The sequence below is a fragment of the Myotis daubentonii genome, chromosome 19 (assembly GCF_963259705.1).
Source record: "Myotis daubentonii chromosome 19, mMyoDau2.1, whole genome shotgun sequence".
NCBI lineage: Eukaryota > Metazoa > Chordata > Mammalia > Chiroptera > Vespertilionidae > Myotis > Myotis daubentonii.
Genome location: NC_081858.1, coordinates 4494333 through 4500739, shown reverse-complemented (window position 1 = coordinate 4500739; position 6407 = coordinate 4494333). Strand labels below are relative to the sequence as shown.

General features: G+C 55.2%; 1 non-coding gene across 1 annotated transcript; it reads left to right on the top strand.

The window, feature by feature from the left end:
- Positions 1–3771: 3771 nt before the first annotated feature.
- Positions 3772–3899, top strand: LOC132222338 (small Cajal body-specific RNA 8). Its single transcript, XR_009450201.1, has one exon. It is a non-coding gene; the product is annotated as a small Cajal body-specific RNA 8 (non-coding RNA).
- The last annotated feature ends 2508 nt before the right edge of the window (positions 3900–6407 follow it).

Genomic DNA, 6407 nt, shown 5'->3' with positions numbered 1-6407 from the left:
CTCTGAGCAAGGCCCTGCCCTCTCTGAGCACCCCTCCTCCTACTCCCAAAATAGCAAGGTTGTGTGGGGGAAAGCGGGGTCACTCGGGGAGCACGTGGGATGCTTGGGAGCCCTCGAAGGAGCCAGCTGGTCGCACCTGCCTCCTCCTCCAGACCCAGCGTCCTTTGTCACGGCGCCGTGTCATCGTGGAGGCTGGCAGAGCTCCTGGCGCAGGCAGGTGCGCTGCCTTCTAAAGGGGTTTCCACCAGGACTGCAGGGAGGCCATCTGCGGGCTTGGCTGGAATTAGAAAAAGGCATCCCCTCCGGGCAGACCAATGAGGAGAAGACACCCCTCCGGGTGCAGGAAGTGCCCAGGGCTACACTTTCTTCAGGCCCCTGAAGGAGCTTGGCACAGGCCTCCGCTGGTGGCCCCCCGAGCTGAGTTTCTGAAGCATTTCACCCCCAAATTGCACCCCTCAAGCAGGCGCCCCTGGGCAGGGCACAGCCTGACAACTATATCTTGCAGTCTTCTTCCCATCTTCGGGCCCCCGAGGACTCCCCCGGGCCCTGTGACACTGTAGAACACGGGCTCCAGAATCAGCCAGCCTGGAACCCATCCCAGCACCGCCCTAGCGGGTGTGCCCTCCCACTCCCTCTCTGGGCCTCAGTTTTCCCATCTCTAGAATGGGGATGGTAACAGTTCTCCCATCCCAGGGCTCCGGCTGCAACAGCTGACCGGTGCAGCCACTGGGGCCCCTCATTCCACTTTGGGCCGTTGTTCCCTGGCACCAGCCCAGGTCCCAGGCCGCACCCTCCTAAGAACCAGGTCTGCCCGTCTCTCTCCCTGTGGCCGAGGAAGAAGCTGGGCTGTGGTCCGATGACTGAGGAGGCCGGCAGGTGGCCTGAGGACGATGCCCGAAGTGACAGGAGACCAGGTCCAGCCCTCCAGGCAGTGGTCCTTGGCTTTGGGGGTCATGGATCCCTTGGGCATTTGGTAGAAACTATGGATTCTACTCAGAAAAATGCATCTGCATACAGTTTTGCATATTATTCAGGGGCTCGTGAGCACAGGAAACCCTATCCGTGGACCCCAAAGAACTCCCACCCTCAAAGCGCAGCCTCTGCTCCCCCCACCCCGGGGGCCATCGGGGCACTGGATTCTTGGCAAGGAGAGAAGGAAATTGGCGTCACTGAGCCGACATTACATATTGCTCACCCAGGCTCTCGGCCCTGAACAGCCCACGGGGCAGTAACTGTTCCCATCCTGCAGATAAGGAAACCGAGACTCCAAGCTCACACCGCTGGTGAGGGAGCCAGGACCGCAGTCTCGGTTGTCTGGTTTCCAAGCTGAGGCCTTTTCCTGGCGGGCAAACGCCCTGGCTATGCCTTTGCCGGGAGGGGGAGGGCCGTCGAAGGCTTGGTTTTGCTAGTCTGAGGCTGAGTGCTAGGAAGGTCGATTGCTCGGTGCCCGCCTCCTCGTACGCCCTCTCGCTGCTCCCAGGGGTGCCGGGGTCCTACTTGCTGCCACCGCCCATCCTCCGTCCTCCGGGTATCCGGGCTTTGTCCCTGGATCAAGTCACATCAAATTGTGCTTTTCCCAGGGGAACTGCCCACCCAGGGCCACAAAGCGCCACAAAGGGCCCTGGACAGCTGCTAAGGGTTCATATGAGAAACAGTCACGTGGGCGCCTCTGTACGAAACTGCTGGCAAGAAACGGACCCACAGTGGTGACCGGGATTCTAGAACGGCCCAGGGCCACACCTTCTCGGGGTTCAGGCCTGAGAACAGCCTCTTCCTGCACAGCCCACAGGTCTACTTCCCTGAAACGTTGCGGGGGGTGGATAAGGAGAACTAGCAAGGTGAACTTGTTTGCCCTTTTGCCATGACTGCCAGGAAGCTCAGAACCAGGTTAGATTTCAGTGCTGTCATTACCTTACCCTTGGCTTTTGGATGTAATCGGTTTCCTCACATCCGGCCAGGGAAAAGGTGCCTTTTAAACAATTTCTAAGGGAATATGTGGACCTACTAACTGCCTCAAAGACTGGAAAACAGTCCCAACAAAGGAAACTTCCAAAGTAAAAAGTCAGCATCTACCAATCCATTCACTTACAAGTCCACCCATCTATCCACCCATTGAGGTGTCTATCCATCCACCTACCAACCAAAACATCCATCCATTTATTCATCCATCCACTTATCTTTCCTTCCTTTCCTTCCTTCCTTCCTTCCTTCCTTCCTTCCTTCCTTCCTTCCTTCCTTCCTTCCTTCCTTCCTTCCCTCCTTCCTTCCTTCCTCCTACCAATCCACCCATCCACCCACCCATCCATCCACCCACCCACCAAGTCCTTGTGTCTTTATCTATCCATGTACCATCTTGCCCACCCCTTTGTCCATCTACCCACCCTTTCATCATCCATTCCCCGCCTGTCCAACTACTTTTCCTTAGCACCATCTCAGTGCCGATTTCTAGAGACAAAGTGGAGAAGAGAGCAGAACCTTTGTTCTAAGAGCTTCTGGTCTCCAGGGAAGATGAGACACACACATCATTTCCTCATGTGTCTTCCCCACCCGCCCCGCCCCCCAGGGTGCGAGAAGGAAATGTGAGATGTGGTGCCTATGTGCCCCCCCCCCCCCCCCGCTCACATCATCACCACATCAGGAGATCTGAAAGGTCCAGCGGTCACGATCTCGTTTCGATCCTTTTCAACCACTTACCCAAGTGACATGCCTCTAGAACCCATTTTACGGAGGTTGCCTGTTAAAATCCCATGGAATGAGGTCGTCTCTGAAGAGATTTGGGGGAATGCTGACCAACCAAGGAAGAAAGAACCAGGGGTGTCATTTCAGAAGCACAGAGCAGCACTGGATTATAAGCCGCAGCATAGAGTACACACCCACGAGTCCATACTGACATGACGAAAGGCGGAATACAGAAAAAGGGGGGACACACAAGTCCCTGGTGCAGAAGGACCCTGAGTAATTTTTGTAGCCACTCTGCCCTCAAGGGGGGTGCGCGTCACTCCCCTCCTCAGGAGTGGGCTGTGCAGATGACTTCCTTGTGAAGAGGACGGGACGGCACGCAAGAGAAAGCACTCGACAGGGAGAAGCCTGGCAAATGCCACCCAGCCCCGAGCTCAAGGGCAGAGCAACACTGACCTGTCAGACAGGATGCATGCCCGAGGTGACAGGATGGAAATGGCACTTACCTCTGTGGTCTGCTCCCCCAAAACACACAGCCTCCGTTTAATGAGAAAAATATCAGATCAATCTCAACTAAAGGACGTTCCACACAGCGCCTCACAGCACTTCTCACAACTGTCCAGGCCACGAAAAACGAGAAAAGTCCGAGAAGCTGTCCCAGACAAGAGGAGCCCAAGAAGAAGTGATGACTGCGTGTAATCTGGGATCCTGGAACAGAAAAGAGACATTAGGTAAAAAGAGGAATCTGAATAAAGAATAGACTTTAGCCTTAGCTGGTTTGGCTCAGTGGATAGAGCATCAGCCTGCGGACTGAAAGGTCCCGGGTTCAATTCCAGTCAAGGGCACGTGCCTGGGCTGGGGGCTCGGTCCCCAGTAGGGGGCGTGCAGGAGGCAACCAATCAATGGTTCTCTCTCATCATTGACGTTTCTATCTCTCACTCCCTGTCTGAAATCAATAAAAATATATATTTTTAAAAAACTTTAGTTAACAATAATGTATCAATATTGGTTCATTAATTGTGACAAATGTAGCACATATGTATTTTTTTCTGTAAGTCTAAGGTTGTTCTGAGATTTTAAATTATTTTAAATAGGGAGGCTGATACACAAATTGAGCTAAGTACTGCTCTAATTGTCACCACACCTCCCTAGAATAAACTGCCTTTAAAAAATATATATTTTTATTGATTTCAGAGAGGAAGGGAGAGCGACAGAAACATCAGTGATGACAGAATCATCGATTGGCTGCCTCCTGCACGCCCCCTACTGGTGGGGATAGAGCCTGCAACCTGGGCATGTGCCTTTGGCCGGAATCGAACCTGGGACCCTTCAGTCCTCAGGCTGACACTCTATCTACTGAGCCAAACCAGCCAGGGCTAAACTGCCTTTTGATGACCAGGATAAATTGAGTGAAATTGTACCAGACAGAAAAAAAATAAGTTAAAAAATAAGTAAATAGATAAATGAGTAAATAAAACTTCAAGCCAGCAAAGGTTAGGAAGGGATTTCTAACCTTGAGCAATTGGCTTTCTGGGCCTCAGTTTCTTCATCTGTAAAACGGGGGTTTAAAATGCCAACTGCTAGTTGATCTGGATGAGTGGGGCGATGTGTAGAAATCATCAGGCACCAAGCAACGCTCTGGGGCTGCTCCTGTTCTCCATCATTGCTTTTGGCAGGGCAAGTGGGAAATCTGGGAAGGCTGCAGGGGAGAGGGGTTGGGACCCAGCCTTGGAGAACTGGTAGAAGACAATGGGGTTGGGAGTGGAAAGTCAGCTACCCGCCAAGCAGAGGTCCCTCCTATCCTTATCCCTACCCTCGGTCCCAGGGCCAGGGCCTGGGCGGAGATGGAGACCTCACGACAGGCTCCTGCTTCCCACCCAGCTATGGCCCGGCTTGCTCGCTACCTGCCAGGGTCTCTGGGCTGAGTAATCGCTAATCCCTCCCTGAGGAAGCACCTGTATCTGTAAGCAAATGAGCTGGCAGGTGGCGCCGGATAGAATATGACCTGCTCAGCAGGGGATTTGCTTACCAGTGAGGGGCAGCCCGTCCTGCTGCCTGCAGCCTGGAGGCCTCCGGGGGAAGCATCCATCAGCCGTGCCCATGGGCAGTGGGAGGGCAGGAGGCACCCGGAAGAGGGAATGCCCTGCTCAGTCCCCTGGCTGCAGGCCTATGCACACTTTCTCCGTGGCTCCTGGAAAAGAACCAGGACTGGGAAGGAGGCCGGGAGTTAATTCTGGCTCCATCGCAGACTTGCTGGGCAGCTTGGGCACGTTGCACCCCCTCTGGGCCTTAGTTCTCAAGCGTCTCAAGTAAGATTAATTGCTCCTCGTTCCCTCATGGGTTTGCTACCCAGACCATAGGAGAAAGGGCGTGGAAACACACAATATTTGTTATAATGTTGATTATTACTATGTTGGAAGTCCCGCTAAGCAGAGCTCAGGGACCGGTAACTTTCGGTGAGCTGGTAGCTTTAGGGAATGACCTTCAAGGCTATAGTATCTCGGGCAGAAAATAGATCACAGACTTTTCCAAGAAGCAACATGATCTACGGAAACCGCAGGACTTGGTGTGAGTCTACAACTGCCCCTTGTTCGGTGAGGGGACTGGGGCAGCCACCTTGCCCCTCTCAGCCTTCGTCAGCTCATCCACAGGCCAGTGAAGAGCACGCTGTTTTAGGCTGCGGTTATGAGGGTTAAGTGAGAATGCCGGGCACATAGGTAGCTGCCTGCCGAAGGCGAATTCTTTGAGGCCGACCACGTTTACAAATCAGATTCCTAACTTCTACCCAGCTCACCGGGAGACTCAGACAGCCCTGCCCACCCCTCCCGGCCAGGAGACTCCCGCAGCCCGGCCCGGGAAGAAGGCCCTTGGGAAGGGCTGAGCCGGGCCGCGGGGACGGCCTGATGAAGACAGAGCCGCTAGCTAATGCCATGAGGCTGCTGTGACAGTCCGTTAATGCCATTGACAACGTGCCGTGCCATGATGATCTCTCCCACACGCTGCGGCCCAGCCGGCAGGACGGCCCTGGGAGGGGCCTGGGAAAGGTTCCCTTAGCAGGCGGGGGCTGGGCCTTCTCGGAGGCGGGGGCGAGGGGGTTGGGAGCCATTGGCAGGGGTAGAATTCCTCCCCTCCAACAGCCCTTCTTGGCTGCCCTGGACGCCCGAGAAAGACTCACCCCTGCCTGGCCAGTGGCACCATCCTGAACTGTGGTGCAACTCCGGGAAGTCATGGCTCTTCTCTGGGCCCGGCGTTCCCTTCTGCAAACAGGGGTGCGGGGAAAGCGGAGATGGGCACGGGAGCAGTTCTTAGCCTTTTCCGCGCGTCTCCCTAGAAAAACGCACATGCATCCCATCGCGGTACAGTGCGAATTCTCAGGGGCTCGCGGGTCACCGCGTCCCCTCACAACGCTCCTCTCAGTCTGATCGGCCCCTGGACCTACTGCCCGCGGTCAGCCTGCTTCTCCGCCTGCGTCCCGAGGCTGCCGTCTGCTGGAGGCTGCCGAGCAGGCCGTGCTGAGGGAGGTGAGCCCGGGACACAGGTGCTCACGCTGGGATGGGCTCCTTCTCACGAAGGGCCCAGGTTTGTCCCTGACGGCCTTTGGCCTTGAACTTGACGGACCAGCTCGTTTCTACACGCTGCCCACACTGACATCCGAGGATCCTTCTAGTTGGTGACGCTCCTTGTCCTTGAGGGTGGGGTGGTGTTGTTTTATCAAAAAGCTCAGCTTT